The sequence below is a fragment of the Meleagris gallopavo genome, chromosome 3 (genome assembly GCF_905368555.1).
Source record: "Meleagris gallopavo chromosome 3, MGAL_WU_HG_1.1, whole genome shotgun sequence".
NCBI lineage: Eukaryota > Metazoa > Chordata > Aves > Galliformes > Phasianidae > Meleagris > Meleagris gallopavo.
This window is the reverse complement of record NC_139406.1, coordinates 34,982,721-34,999,139: the sequence shown is the minus strand read 5'-3', so window position 1 is coordinate 34,999,139 and position 16,419 is coordinate 34,982,721. Positions and strand designations below refer to the sequence as shown.

Sequence of the window (16,419 nt, the reverse complement as noted above, 5' to 3'; positions counted from 1 at the left end):
GACCACTGCAGGGCAGTGCTGATGAAGATGGTGGTGCCTCGCAGCGCCTACCTCCCCAGCGCTGCAGGGATGGGAGCCGCTGCCGGTGGCTCCGCACTGCAGCCGGCCCCAGAGGCCTGCCGGGGACGCAGCAGGGGAGGCGAGGGCCGGCCGAGCGCGGCCGCAGCCGGCCCGCTGCGGACCCATCCCGACGCGCAGCCCCGACCCTCCTCCGGTGCCGCCGCAGCGCCCTCTGCCGTAGGGCCGCGAGGCGGCGGGCTGGGGATCGCGTGCGAGCGCGGAGCCGTCGGCTCGCCGTGTCACTCCGCCGCCAGCCCGCCACCTGGATCACGAGGCGTGCGGCGGCCGAGCATCCTCCCCACCCCCGGCGCCCTCCGGCCCCGCCGCGGCGCCGCACCTCCGCCTCGGCACCGCCGCCGCTCCTCGACCGCTCCGCTCTGCTCCGCACCGCTCCGGCGAAACTTTGCACCCCGACCGGCGCCGGGGACGCGGGGTAAGTGACGGCGGCCGGGCGGCTCGCGTGGGGCGGGCGAGGCTTCGCGGGGCGCCGGGGCGACGCGCGTTCCCCGGTCCCGTCCCGGGGTGCCGGTGCTCCCTGCGGGACGCTCGTGGCTGTTCCTCCCCAGCGAGCGCCGTGCGGCCGCGCACCTCCCACGCCGACGCCCCGGGAGGTGCCCGCTGCTCGCGGCTCCGCGGCGCGGATGCTTCGGGCGCCGCTTCGGCGTCCCGAACGCTGAAACTCGGTGTTGGTCCCTGCTCCTTCGTTCCTTGAGCCGGTGCTTCGAGAGCGGTTCGGGGGAGGGCAAGAGAAGGAAAGTTTCCCGGAGCCGCCCCGAGCCCCGGCTCGCTCACCTGGCGCAGAGCTCGAGGGTCGGGCAGCGCGTCCGCTGAAAATCTGTCGTTTCGGCGGCGTGCAGCTGAAGAGCTTAAGGTTCTTTCGGTATTTCGGTTTGATGTACGAAAGCGGTGTGGGAAGGGTGAAGCTTGTGCTTTTTCTGACTTTGCGTTAGTTTGTTTGGTGAGCGAGAATTTTGTGCGTCTTCGGATGAATTTGTAGCTTTGTGTATTTGTTGGAGAAAAAGCAGAGGTATCGTAAAACCAAGTAATATCACATCAAACACTTGTTCTTTCTGAAGACGGGTGCAAGCAGTGTTTGTGCGTCATTCGGTGAGTTTTTAGGAGATGGACTAAAGACCAAAAAAACGACCCAAGAGAAAAACCCATGGAAATGCTTGACGCTGTTTGGTAGTAGGAGGCTTCCAAAAGACGAGCGGGACGGGATTTAAATAAAACCGATCTGTTTGGGCTCAGGAGTCGTCTGTCGAGAGGAGTGTTGATGCACATATGTTTGCACTAGCTAAAATAAAACAGTTCTCCTTTAGGAACCGTGGAGCGTTGCTATTTGGGGCTAAGACTTACAGCGTTGTGCTTAGGCAAGGCATGTAGAGACCAACGAGATCAGACCCACTTGCAGGACACTCTGTTAATTTGCAACCAGACACAAGAATGTATTTCCTTGAAAACAAAATCAAGTGCCTAAATAATGTGGATATTGAGAAAGAGAAGGAATTGCTGTTTGACGTTTGTGACTTTCTCAATGTTGGTGAGGCTGACAGCCCTCGCTGCTCTCTGTCTGTGTCTCTGTGATTTTGGGCTGGTGACTCTGCATTGCATTTGGTAGCCGGCTGTAGGAGTGTGTTTGGGTGATCTCTGGGCTGGAGGAGAGGACTGGCCCCTGGAGGCTGTCTTGGGACAGCATGTAAACCCCTCACCCTCAGCCTGAGCACACTTTGGAGATGGATGCCAACGGGGTATTGAGGGAAGGAACAAATGCCCGTATGTAGAAAACCTGGGTTTGGTATTTTTAGTCCAAATGAGCCATGGAAGGGGGAGGTTCGTCATTACCTTGGCTTTCCATCGATTCAGATTTCTGCCCAGGAGCCGTGATGAGGAAATGCATTGCTAGGCCCTGTGTGCAGTGGGGATGCTTGCAGAAAGCAGCCAGCCGTTCTGATATTGATTCATCGGGTTCAGCGTATAAACAGATTTGAACTCTACCGGGGAGGATTTAGTAGTCAGAAATGATTTTTCCATTAGGTTTGCCTTTCTGTAGGTGTATCGCAAATGCAGTAAGAGCCGTTCCGGTATCAGGAACTGCGCATATGGAGTTGAAACAGATTAAGGACTTGGTACGGCTTTTTCTGTAGTGTTTTTATGGGGTTCTGTTTAACTTGAGACCCCACAAAATATGGGGGGTCTGCTGTTGAATAACCGAAGTTCGATGCCAAATCTTTCCTTAATATTCCTGGTAATTACTGCTGACTCACGCTGACATATGAGTTCAATTAGCCCCAATTGGAATGTAAAGGATGTGGGAGTGTCCCTTTTTGCCCAGAGACAGCTAGGACAAAGCAGATTTTGGAGGAAAATTTAAGGAAACGCCAAGTTTGGGTAGGAAGTGTCAGCCAAGGTGGTTTTTTTTTTTTTTTTTTTACAATATGTTTGAATAACCAATAAAGTTGAGTCCCTGGAAGGGGATGAATTTGGATAACACGGGGTTGTCTTCACTATGGAATAACTAGAGTCCCAACTCAAACACTGCTTCTAGTTTGACTCATGTCCACACAAACAAACTCGCTGCTGAAGAGTGGTGATGTTTTCAATTTGAGTTGCCTTACCCATGAGGAATAAGCTATATAGCTGAGATAACCACAATTCATCAGCTGCTAATGTGATCTGCCAGAGCAGCACAGCATGGTCCGGCTCTCGATACATGGGGCTACCTGCGTGGCATGAGCTCTGGGCTTCTGCCTTGTCCTGGCAGAGCGACGACACTGTGGGCTCGGTATGCTGCCTGTGAGATGAATGACTGGATGCTCCCACACAACTGCTGTGTTTGTGGTCTTCACCATCCCCACCACACAGCCACAGCACGCAACAAAGGAAGAATTCGCAGGCATTCAGGATGGGGCAGCACTGCATGCAGATGAGAAAAGTAAAGATTGTCTTTGCTCCACAAACTCATGCTTCAGCATGAGCATATTTGTGTTGTTCTGTTGCACCAGAAGTCCCACCAAGCTGCTGGCAGTCACTTTGGATTTTGTTCTACTCGCCTTCAGAGCTGTGATCCTTGAGGTGTTTATAGTAGCTGGTGAATCACATGAACATGGGAACATTGTGTGGGTAACTGCAGAATTTCAGTGGATGGACTTACAGGATTGTGCAGGTGGGATGGACAAAATGAATGTGCTGCAAATGTAACATCAACTAAATGCACCACAAATGCTTATGAACCCATGAGAGGCTTGTGCCAATGTGTGATATACTCATTTCAGTGTAGGCATTGTAGTGTCTCTTGACTCAATTATAACCATTAGGTGCACAGGTGTGCAGCTACAATAGTAAGATACCCAGTGTACCTCTTTTACTATTCTTTTTCAAACCATATTCTGGGTCTTTCTCTCTGGTAGATGCAGCAGCAGGGCAAGTGTGAGATGGCAGTGCAAAATTCTGCCAGACAGCAGTCCTTAGGCATGTGTGTTAGTAGAGAATCTTTAACATGTGTATGTAGGAGCAAACCGTTTAGCAGGCAGACAAGTTCTTGTTGGATTATGAGGCTGCTTTGGACTGGATCAGACTGTCTACAGTTTTGAATCAAGGCTGCATTTGCAGACAACAAATAAATAATTTGTATGATGCAGCCTCTTACAGCTGAGGCTGCGAAACACATTATTTGCAGTCAATGTGTTTGAGTCATCCTGTGACTGCAGTGGTGCCTGGTGCATCGGAGGTATTGCTCTGTATTCTATGGAAATATCTGCCTGCATTAAAGGCATAAAATGTTTTTTCTTTACTCTTAAACTTCATTTGTATTGATGCCAAACAGTGGTTATTTCAATAGATTTAACTTTCTGAAAATGTGTGCTAACATAAAATCACATTTTGTCACTCATTAGGACTGTAAAAATCCACTGCTAGCAGATTTCTTTTTTTTGTGACGCTGGAGCTGAGGTAGCATGAAGCTGAATATGTGGTAGTTTTGGGGCATTAGTTTGTTGCATCTTGTAGTACGCTGATCCCTAGGAACCATGATCCCAAGCAGCCTCTCAAACTGTTCCATTTGCGGAAACTGCAAATACTATGCTCTCACCTCATAGCTGTGGCAGCCTTGTTTGTTAAGTGGGCTGTTCTTGACTTCATTATCATTCACAAGGATTTGCTCCTCCAACGTGTGTTTTTCTAGTGTCTGAGTATTCCTAGTCAGTTTGACTCTCCACCCCTGCAGCTGCAAATGAGGAATCTTTCACAAACATAGTTTTTTCGTCTTGTTTCAGACCATTTCTAGATAAGCTTGTTCTGTGGTTGAAGAGAGATGGTCATTTAGGGTTAGACCAAAGTGTCTGAGCAAGTAATAGTGGTTGAGATTCCACAGAGATCTTTTTGAAGTTCTGAGCTATTCCTTCTCCCCTCAGTGGCTCAAGTGATGGGCCAGGCCATGTGGTCGGTCAGCCTGCAGGTGTCATCAGGCCGAAATAGTATTGGAGTACCTTGCTTTTGACAATACTCACCTTTGGAGTGATTTTGACCAAGTAACAACCTCCAGGAAAACCAAGCAGGGTGGAATGCTGTGAAGTCAGGAGCAATCATTTACTCAAGTGCAGTATGGAGAATGGCTGACTAGGCAACATGTGCTAAGGAGAAAAGAATGTGGATGTTTGATGGATCACAGACTAGACATGAATCAGTGGCATTGCACCGTTGTGAAAATACTAGATGGAACAGTGGAGTTTGAAAACAAAAGTGTTATTGGCAAGATATATAGGCCTATGAAAAATCCTTACTCCTATTCAGCCCAGGTGGGACCTTAGCTGGGTTCGTGGTACTTGAAGACAGACGCAGACAAATTAAGAGTCCAGAGGGGAGCAACAGGAATGATCAGATAACTGGAAAACAGAAGACCCTAAATGAATTACATAGGCCAGAAATGAGAAGAAAAAAGTTGAGAAGTTGCAATCTTTATAAATATAGAGTTGGTTGCAAAGTTATTTGAACTTAAACTGTTTGATTTGTGCCAGCTAGGACTAGAAAAGATGGTCTCACCATACAGCGAGGGAAGTTTTGGTGCATATGCTTAGGAAAAAAAAAATGTGATTTTAGCAATAGCTAATCTCTAGGTTTCTTAGTAAGGTTTCTTAAGCATAGGCTGCTCTTGAGAGGGGTTTAGCAATTGTGTTGCAAGAATAGAAAAGACAGAGAAAGATGTAACGCTTTTTCACTCAATTGATTTAACTGGAGTATGAACAGACAAAGGTTTCGAACTCATAAGATCTTTCTCAGATCTGAAACTTTGGAATGGCTTTGGAACAGCTGATTCTGTGTAAAACAAGGAAGTCTGCTCTGCAGGATCTCTTGAGGTCCTTTCAAGCCCATTTACAAAGATGTAATGATTAACAAAATATTTCTATCTTGGAGTAGATCGATGTTCAGGGACTGGGGAGGGGAACTGTGCTATAATAGCAGATACAAGAGCTCTCCTCTGCTGTACAGTCTGGAGGATTCCCTAGAATTTTGAATTAATGACAAATTCCCATTTACTACTTTTCGAGAGTGGATGAGAACTGTTAAAGTAGCCATCTTATTAGTTGTTAGGTGGTTGTTGATTGTAGCAAGTGCTTATGACAAATTATGTTACAGTAGTACATATCCATAAAATGCTTTCTTTTTTATTTTGAAAAAAAGCCTGGGCATTTGGAAAGCAAGAGGGCAAATTATATAAAGTGAAACAGTTCCAATCATTAGTTGGTTGACAAAATTAAATTTACATCTTTAAAAATATCTACAAATATACTACAATTAATTAATGAGCACGTAGAAAATACTACTGCAGGAGATATTAATGAGAGCAAATTTGTCTATATTGATTACTTGAAAGTAGTAACAGATATAAATAGTATTAGAGGATAAAGTTGTACTACAGAGAATTTCAAAATGTATTTAAGCATACTTTTTTCCCCTGTGAATATGTATCTCTAAAACGGGAAAATTATTCACAACAGAAAGTACCACAAAGTGCCAGCAATCTAACAAAGAAAGGCAGGTATGTTTAGAGATGTGTGAAAGAAAATAAAAGCTGATATGTTATACTGCTAACAAAAGAGAAACACATGTTCCTGAAGAGGAAATCATGCACTTATATATCCATAGTTAAGGACCTGCAGTGAATTTGAGTATGTATCCAGACCATAGTGCCTACTACTCTCTTGCTGTAGCAGACCAAACTAGCAAGCCTTTCAACCAGTATAACTTGTTTAGCTACTTTTATAATAATAATTAAAAAAGGAAAAAAAACAAAAAAACAAAAAAACAAACAAAAAAACCCCTACATCCGTTTTTATTTTGACTTTTGTCTTCAGAATTTATATCTGAAAGAACTGGAACTTCTGAGTTTTCATTCTGATTTTCATGTACTTCATTATACAAAAGGCAGAACTGAACAAAATCTTGATGACTCAAATGCCAGCCTGGCTATCGGTGTGTATGTCTAAACTCTGACCTGCTTCTTTCAAATGCTTCACTGTTTCTAACACTTAGCAAAAGTGTTTTAAAAGACTGAATTGCAGCCGTAACAATAGTAGTGATGCCAGTTTAAGCATCAAGCTAGTACAATTCATTCAGTTCTAGGAGAATACACTTCGTGTTTCATTTCAACTTTTCTCTGCACTCCCTTTTTCTGTATTCAGGTTTGATAAAAACACTTTCTTTTTCCTTCCTGGAAGTTCAAGGCTTTTTTTCTTTCCTACAAATCTTCATGTATCTAAGCTCTTTTGAAACTCTATTACACGGTGCTTGGCACTTCATCCTCTGCTTCTCCTTTTGTTAGACTGAATGACTGAGAAGGAGGAACAAAGAAGAGCAAATCCAGGAAAAGAATGGGATTGCATCTCCCCAACATGCTGATGTTACATCTAGGTTTATAAGTCATCTTTCTCCCCGCTCTCACGCTCCTATGCACGCACATTTCATAATAACTTTATAATGATAAAGATGTCACATTTTGTCGGCATTAGGTCCAGTCCACTTCTGCTTCTTCTCCTGGGGACCTTCCGCTATGTTTTTTCTTCCTGTGACACAAGAGCTCCCTTGAGTTTGGGCAGTGCTCTTTTCTGAATCTTGGGATGCTCCTTTCTGTTTCCATGCTGTATCTCTGTCTGCAGTCAAATCTGCTGGTTTCCAGGTTTTGAGCTGTCATGTATTCTGACTTCTGTGCTGTGCTGGAGTGCAACTAATGCTTCTAAGGAAAATACTTTGTGGAAAAGAAAAGAGGAGTCAGAGAAATTAGAGTATCATTATGGTGTATGGAAGTTTTCTTTGAAGGACTTGGGAGTAGATCTTGGCCCACTGGCAAGAAGAATCACCAGCTTTTTGCCTACTTTCAGACTCTCTGATATTGATAAACAGTCCTTTCCTGATTAAAAAGCCATTTAAAACAGTGCAATTTTGGCTTTACAGTAGGAAACTCCTAAAAATAGTTCCCAGCATTGCTCCTTGTTTCACCTGGTCAGTCCTATAGTCACTCTGTACATAGCCTTCCTTTCTACAGCTCTGTGTTTCCTATTGTACTGTTAGTATTTGCTCCCAAATTGCACCATGCTGCTAGCATGGCCAGGCTGCACAGCATAAATAGCCTTATAAAAGATAATTTTTCATTTATTTCAAAGAAAATCTTAAAACCTAGGATTACAGAGTCTGAAAAAATGACAAGCAAGGCGTTAAAATAGGTGTCTGGGAAAGGAACACCAGGAAAAATGGTAAACTTACAGAAGAGTTTGGAAGACTGGCATAGCTTCAGAGTTCATGGCTTGCAACCTGTGACTAGTTCAGCATGGAATCATAGAATGATTTGGGTTGGAAGGGACCTTTAAGATCATCTAGTTTCAATCCCTCTACTACAGCCCAGTGACACATCCCACCAGACCAGGTTGCTCAAAGTGATGTGTCTCATTGACTCCAACACAGTGGCATGTGGGTGCTGGAACATGTACCACCTTATGGGCGAATAGGAGAGCTGGGCATGAGGAAAAACAATGCAAAAACCAGCCAACTTAGGGTCACGTGCCTGTTGCGATGGGTCCCAGTCAAAGTGATGCTGTAGTTAGCTTGCATGGAGCTCTGTCTCGTCAGTCTAAGGCTACCCTGAGAACTTGAGCTAGCCCTAGTTTAAAGACGGCTAAACGGAGGTTCTGCTGCACTACACATTCATGGCAGAAATGTTTCACTGACCTACCTTACTGGTCTTGGTCAAATTTGCCCTGGAAATGATAGATACGCTTTCACTGTATCTGCTTTTCTGTCTCCACCAAACATAACAGAGGGATGGAGATTTCAAAGATACTGTATTCCTGAGAGTTTAGAGGTAAAAAAATGGTACATTCATATTCCTACCAGGGGCAAGACTGCAATGTGAGATTGAGTGTGTTGTTAATTATGAAATAACCCATATGGATCGACAATATCCTAAATGCCCCAGCTGTAACAAAATTGTTCATTGCTTCTCGTAGCTTATTATGCCAAGGGTATTTCAGCTCCTGTGGCAACCCAGTATACTCCTCTGATGCCCTGTGGCAAGGACAAATGGAGGACCTGATAGAAAGAGGTGACACTCCACTCGCTGTGTAGGATTACTGTACCAGACTTATACTCAATATGACTTTTTATGTGTGCTTTTAAGTGCATTACAGCCCGTATTCTTCCTGAAGTAGCAGAATGCATGTTTGAAGGTCTAAAAACAGCATAATTTTTAAAACCACTTAAAAAGATGCATCAAAGCTTCTTTTAAAAAAGTTAATATTTTACATCCTCAAATCTCAAAAAAGGCAAATTAGGAAACATGAGAGTTAAAGGAGGTGTGAATTGTCACCTATATGGGCACATACTACACTTAACCTCAGACTGTCTTATGATCTCAAGTCATTTCTTTTGCAGAACACCTACCTGTATGATGAATGTTGCTTGGTGAGGTAGAAGTTCAATATTTTGCTCTTGTTATCCTCATTCACCTCATGGTCCCAGCTCCGTACTACATATAATTCAAATCCTGTTCCAAACACAGTGCTGTTAATTCTGTCACAGCCTTTCCTGTGATAGTTGTAACTAAAATAACTAAGTACATCAAAACCACTGAATTGCAATCTGTAATAATGCCAAGATGTATGGTCTTATTAGCAGATAAATCTGAAAGATGTATGTCCTTTTACTCAATTCCAGGCCTTGAGGACCTGATTTTTCAGAAAATACAGTCCTTTGTGTTCTTTTGCTCAGAGCACAGTCCTCAATGCCTTCAGCTGCAACACTGAGCACTCATTGCTTTTAGAAATGAGACCAGGCTTCCAGAAAATGAGGATTGACGCCCCTGCAATAATTGGGTTTAGTCATGTGCCCAGCATGGGGCAGACAGCACACCCTGCCCATTCGTGCTGTGTGGGGCAGGAGTCTGCTCTGTGTACTGGTGATACCCTCCTCATTCGTGTGCACTTGATATATTTTCAGTGCTTTTCTCTGGGCTGCATGAGCACACCCAGGGAAGGGAGGAACAGTGAGAGGGAAAGCCTGGCTCTGCCTGTGCTGTGCCAAGGAGACACACATAAAGAGCATGAGGATGGGAATGACTGTAGGAGGAATGATGGGAGTGATGTGTGCTGGGCTCAGACAGAAACTATAGATAACTGTCAGACTGCAAGATGTCTCCCAAGTGCACACAAACTATTTGTCTTCAGAAGTCAAGTATGTACATATTTTCTTTGAAGGAAATTGAAAAGAGATTTTATGTATACTGTGACAGACGACATTTGCTGTGCTGTAAGCCCAACGTATGGTCTGTAGTACTTGCACAATACTCTCAGGTTTTAACATAGCTTTTTATTAGTCAACTTACATTTGTAACAGCTCCTCAGATTTGTGAATTAACCTTCTTCTTTCATTAGAGTGGAGACTGAAGCAGAAGAGTAGATTTTAGGGCCAAAAAGAGCCACCGTGATCAGCTGTTTCAGTCTTCTGTCTAACACAGACCATCAGACCTCCTTAAACAAACACTTCACCACACAGGGCTAATAGTTTTCTTAAGGAAAAAAAAAAAACAAAAAACAAAAAAACTTGATTAGAAAAATTGCTTGGGGATGGAGAGTTCTCTACAGCCCTGGGTAAATTATTTTAATAGTTATCCACATTTACTTATAATTTGAATTTAATTAGCCTCAAATTCTGAAAATTGGATCTTGCTAGAATTAGCTTGATCTCTGTCACGAAATGTTTGTTTCTTACGTAATTTATTTGCTTATTGTGAGGAAGTCCTCTATTGCTGTTCTTCGTGACAACTCAAGCAGTGTTTGCTCCCAGACTCTGACTGCAGGGTTTTTTTCTCAGCGTTCAGTCATTTTTGTGACTCTCCATTTCTCTTAAAGTATGGCTGCTTCAACTGGACACAGTATTGCATGGTATCTGTACGAATAATATATCCAAAGGCATTATACCATTGTCTTGTTACATGTGACAGTTAGTCAGAAGCAGTGCATTTGGCAGAAATGTGCTAATCACAATTAATTTAGCGACAGTAGTACTCTGCCTGTCATATGAGTTTCAAAACCTGCCCCTCAGGCAAATTTCCATCACCAGCCTGCCTAATTTTTTTCCTGCTGATCTACTGGGATCCGTACCAGCACACCTGAAGGACTGTTCCAGGTTACTTCAGAATTTCTGCATGTACAGAGATTCCCTCTGACTACCAGACATCATTTCTTTGCTGTGCAAGCGATGGAACACTGGCACAGGCTGCCCAGAGGCTGTGGACTCTCCTTAGAGATCTCCAGAAGTTGCTTGGCCACGGGCCTGGGCATTCTGCTCCAGATAGCCCTGCTGGAGTGGGGCTGGGACTGATGGGCCCAGAGTGCTCTGCCTGCCTCAGCCGTGCTGTGAGTCTGCTCTTATGGAGCTTTTTGGAGTGGGTCTGGAGAAAGACATGAAGATGCTCTCCTATGAAGACTGGTTGAGAGAGCTGGGCCTGTTCAGCCTGGAGAAGAGAAGGCTCTAGGGAGACCTCATTGCAACCTTTCAATACTTAAAGGACACTTATAACCAGGAGTGAAATCAACTTTTTACACGTGTGGACAGTGATAGGACAAGGCTTTCCAGACCTTCACTGGGTGGTCATTCCTGCTGCTTGAATGCATCCCAGCAGCAACTACTTTGGGTTCTTAAGAAGATAGTAATGAAATAAAGAAAGCTAGTTTCCTAGCTAATTTAAAATAGAACTCCCATATTCAGAAGCCTCTCAGTCATGTATCAGCAGGTCTGTAGTTGCCACAGCAGCTCCTGTACTCTCGATAAACTGTTGCTAGCAAAAGTCTTTAGGCAGAGCTGTTGCTCCCAGGTAGCAGGAGGCCCTGTGGATGAGCACGAGGTGCTGTGGATGAGCACGAGGCCCTGCAGCATCTGCTGCTCCCTCTTGGCTCTTGAAGCCACTCTGTGGTTGTGTGGTGAAACAGGGATAAGCACAACTTCCCTGTTCCCAGGCTGTCTCTTCCAAACCTGCGCTTCTGCCCTGTGGTCTGTGTAGCCCTTTCATGTACTTTGTACATTGAGTACATAGTATGGCACCGCATTCAGACCAGGAAATGATTCATAACATCTAATGAAAGGAGAGGCCATTAGATAATGTAACCTCTTATAGCTACCATTTTTTTTTTTCCTGCGTATGCCTGCATACAGCCCACATACTTGTATTTCGCTTAAAAAGATAACCTCTATGAGGGTGAACTGTTTGTTGTAGGAAGGCATCTAGTGTTGATTTCAAGGCAACAGGGGATGAAGAATCCGTTAAATGATTTGTACCTTGTTCCAGTATTTAAATATGAGGTTACAGACTATTGCCTTATTTCTTATTTAGATATATCCAGCTTCAGCTTCTATTTATAAGTGCTTGCTATATTCTAAATTAAAATAATTCAGCACTGGTGTCTTCCCCAGGAAAGAAAGTACTTCACTTTATTCAAGTCACCAAATTCTTTTTGGTATGTAAGCAGGCTGAACTTGTTCTATGCAAGGCAGTTTCTTCAGCCTCCAAGTATATTTTGTAGCTTCTTTCCTTTCACTTTCTAATTTTGACAGTATTTGAAAAACACTTCCATGGGAACTGTACGCACTGTTCCAGCAGCAATCTCATCATATCTGTAAGCAGAGGTAAAATCACTTCACTTGGGTCAGCCACTGCACTAGCTGCCCTTGCAGTAGCTTTTTCCTGAGAGTTCAGAATATGCAGACTGTATTCATTTTTTCTGTACCTTGATCTGTAATTCCTTTCAAGAGTCACTGCCATTTCAGGACGCAGTCCCCACTCTGCAGCAATGACTTGCATTCCCAGTTCTGAGATGTGTTTGGCTGTGTTAAAAAGCATTGGAGATACACACATAACATTGTGATAACATTGGAGAAACAGACTACTTAGGTGCTGTCTTAAGTGTTATTTAATGCTTAAGTCCACTCTTCTGAATTTTTATAACTGCAGATTTTAGCACTGATGGCTTTCCATTGAACCTTCATGCCTGCAAGGTCTTTATATAAACCTTTTTTGTTTATCAGTGGTTTGTCAGTGATTACTCTTTTCTGTATCTATCATTCAGTGTATTCTTTATCTACTTATACTGTGCTCCACAACTAAACTGTAAATTCCTGCATCAGACAGATTTGGTTACTTCTCAGTAAGTTTCCCTCCGAAGAGCCTGATATTCTATAGAACTCTACTAAGTGATGTTATTTGGCTTTCTCATCAACTTTTCAGATCTTTTTTTTCCTTGGGATAGGTGTCAGTCTCATCACCTGTTGGTAAGCTGGATGTTTCACTTCTCTAATATTGTTATATAGCAGCTGTCTTTCAGTCTTTTGGATTCCTTAGTGTTCAGAGATTGATTACAACTTAATGCCATCACCAATTAAAAGCATCTGATGTAAGCAAGTGAGTGATCATGGCCCACATGTACTCTTTCCCAGCGTAGCTATTTGGTTCCTGTCACTCCTAGCTCTCCTGCTCCTGGAGCTCCTCAGTTGTGCAAGTTCCTCTCCTATTGCTGCGGAGCAGAAGGTTGGGGCTGTGGCTTCTCCTCCTTCCTCTCTCAGACATGGGCGGAGCACGTGAGGGCTCTTAAGCGTTGTAAAGACAGAAAGAGAAAAGGAAGAGAAAGGAAAGCGCATGACTGTGCTGAGCAGCTGAGGGTTGCCCCCCCAGACTCACAGGCTGCTGTGCTCTAGGGAAGGTGTGGTGGAGATGCGCTGTGCTGCTCCAGTGGTGAAGGGAAGAGTTCCTGAACCATCAGAAGAGGACACAGTCTAGGCAGGACTATGAATATATGTTCTTCCTTGTTTTTGGAAGAAACTAGTCTATGCCTCTGCAGCTTAGCAACTTCCAAGTGCTGTTTTCAGCCATATTCAGCCATACAATTATATGATACTAGGATTTTTAGGACTCTTAGCCACGAACATTCTGAGTTGGTCTTTATTCCAGTGCATTCATTCTCAAACTCATCTGCATACCACTATTGTCATTACTGGTATGTACATATCTGGGACGATGGTGCTCAGTTGCTGAGGCAGTGCTTCATGCTATGTTGCTGTGGTAACCCCTTGTCCTAATTCTGGGGAAAGATCCTATAGGAAGCCTGAAGAACGCATAGTTTGTTCTTATTTGATTCTCCGTGTTTTCAGAAAGTAGAGACTAGAGAAATATCTGTCAAATATATTTAATTTTTCTCCATCTAGTAAGTACTGTGCACAGTTCTGTTCATAACATTCATCAAAAAACTTGTGTTATCTTTTCTCTTTAGCCTTGCAACATATGAATTTTCCTTTGGACTTTTATCTTTCTCAATCAATGCTTTACACTTCATGAATTCTAGTTTACATTGTTTGTTATTTATTTCCTGTTTTTCAGTTGTTTACATACTTGAGGTCATTTTAATTTATTTCTAGTTGCTGTCAGATATTACCAACTGACCAGAGTGGGTTTTAAAACCAAATTGTCCTTTGGGAAAATTGAATAAAGTATTAACTTTCAGTTTTCAGTTGAATTATGATGTCCAAGTCTTCCTCCACCTTTTAATTTTACTCATAAAGGCAAGGGAAGGGAAGTCTAGCATGTGACACTGTTTTGAAACATGGACTATGACTCATAGATTCATGTTATGAACGGGAAGGACTCGAAACACAGTAATATCGCAATATAAAGAAAATATCTTTTAATGTAAGGTCTCACAAGAAACTACAGCAATTCTCTCAGCATCTTTGCACCATTTCAGCTTCCCACTGGAGCAGAAAACCCACTGCTTATTACAACCGGCAGATTGTTGCAGAAGATAGGAGTTTGAAAAAGCCTAAGCTAACTGCAACTTTGGAGGTGATTAGAATGCTTTATGTAAGCAAAACCTCCTGGATAAACTTACTTTCCTAACTTGCAGCAGTAGTTATTGCACTTCATCCAGTCCTTAATAGACTTGGTGAGGCAGTTCACACATCTGATTTCAGATGAACTTATTGTAGCAGTTTTCTGTGTTTTAGGAGAATTCAATACTTGTTACTGCACAAAATGGAGAATGACTGGTGTTACCAGCGTCAGCTGTAATTAGGAGAGGGCAGCTACTGACCCATTTGTTTGCTATCTCTACTTGGCAGTATTTTAGAGCAAATTCTAGAGGCAAGTGCAATTAACGACCAGAGTTAGTTATGTAGTGAACTAAAAATGAAATGTAGATTTAGATAATGTTGACAAAGTGTCTTGATAGTCTTCAGTTAATAAAACAACTGAATTTTCAAATGAAGGAAGTACAGTAGGCCTAATTTATCTGACTTCAGTGAAGGATGCTGTGCTGCTGAGGACTAGGACAAGAATTGAAAGGGTTGGTGGAAGGAACTGAATCAACAGCACACACTGGAAGAAAGATGACTGAGCAGGAGGGAAGCTACCAGCATTGTTCCTCAACCATCAGCTTGTAGGCAATCTCATTTTTACTACAGGATTTCATATAAAACCAGGAGTGTAATAGTAACTTCAGTTGCTCGCACCATCAATACAGAAGTGTACATCATTCTCACGTAATAAAAACCAATTGGAGATTAATTGTATGAATGAGATGGTCAGGCATTTGCAGACTGAAACTTAGATTTCCTTCACAAACTGTGCATGAATTTGGTGGAAGTTATGCATGAAGACAGAGAACTGTGCATGAGGTGACCATAGTGTGACAGCAAGCTGTGAGTTTAATGATGGCTATGAAAAAGGAGAATGCTGTCAAACTAATATCAAGTGAGATAGCTCCCATAAAGAACTAGTGATTTGTTAATATATGTATTTATATATGCATTATGGATATGTACGAAATACAGGTAGGCTTAATTAATATGCTGTATGTGATTCTGTTTATTCATGTTTTGGACAGATTAATTGAAATGGTAAAGAAAAAGGGTTCTAAGATGATGGCAAGAATAAGGAGTCTGTAACACGAGAGGGGAGTGAAACAGTCCGGGTTGTCCTAGAATAGAAAAAATGAAGGCTGGCTGAAGACATGACTGATACTTAAAAATACGCCGATGAGTAAACACAGTGGAGGAGGAAGAGCTATTTAAACTAAAAGACAATGTTGGCAGAAGAACAAATGGGCATAAAATGGCCATGAACAAATTTAATCTGGAAAGCAAAAGGCTTTTAGTTATCAGAAAACTGTCTTTCAATGAAAAAGAAAACTCCTCTAAGTAGTTTTTTAAATGAGGTTCAGTATGCTCATGATTCGCTTTATCTGACATAGCTTTTTCAATAGTATGGGATTTGATTCAGTGAATAGAAGATCCCCTTGATTTCTCATCTTGCACAAAGCAGCAAATACTCTTGAGATATATTAATCTCTCAGGCAATGCACAGCCATTGTTGAACAGCATACAGTGGGACTAAAATACTCCTTCAGACAGAAAACCAAGAGACTTTGCTGTTCGGCTAAGCTCCAAAAGATTTGAACAGACTGAACACAAAGACTTGTTTTAGGCCTTGCAATGTCTGACATACCCAAGCAGAGCGACAGTTTTGTCTAAAAGTTGTCACCTCCTGGTCCTAGCGCTAAGCACAGCTCTGTGTGCTGCTTTTTGAGCTGCCAACACATATGCTCTCAGTCTCTAAAAATGAGGGTGTGAGGACCTGGACAAATGCTAATTTGAATAATTGCTTCCTACTTACCACAGTTTCAGTAATAGAAGACAATATTCCTGTGTATTTAAAAAGCTGTGAAATCCTCTCTGCAAAAGATGATGAGTAGTATTATTCATTCTTATTTGCTTAGCTGAATCTAAAAATGAGCCTAGAGGGAAAAGAACATATTTTTGCATATTGAG

The 16,419-nt window shown here is 42.8% G+C and overlaps 1 protein-coding gene across 2 annotated transcripts in view; it reads left to right on the top strand.

The window, feature by feature from the left end:
* Nucleotides 1-360: 360 nt before the first annotated feature.
* The window catches only part of AHRR (aryl hydrocarbon receptor repressor), a 91,150-nt gene continuing 75,091 nt past the window's right edge, over nt 361-16,419 (top strand). The window contains exon 1 of one of the 2 annotated variants that reach the window (XM_085220609.1): nt 361-493. The gene's annotated coding sequence lies outside the window, so the exon portion shown is untranslated. Of the gene's footprint in view, nt 494-814; nt 932-16,419 lie in introns of those variants that run through there. The other variant, XM_085220608.1, reaches the window with a different exon arrangement.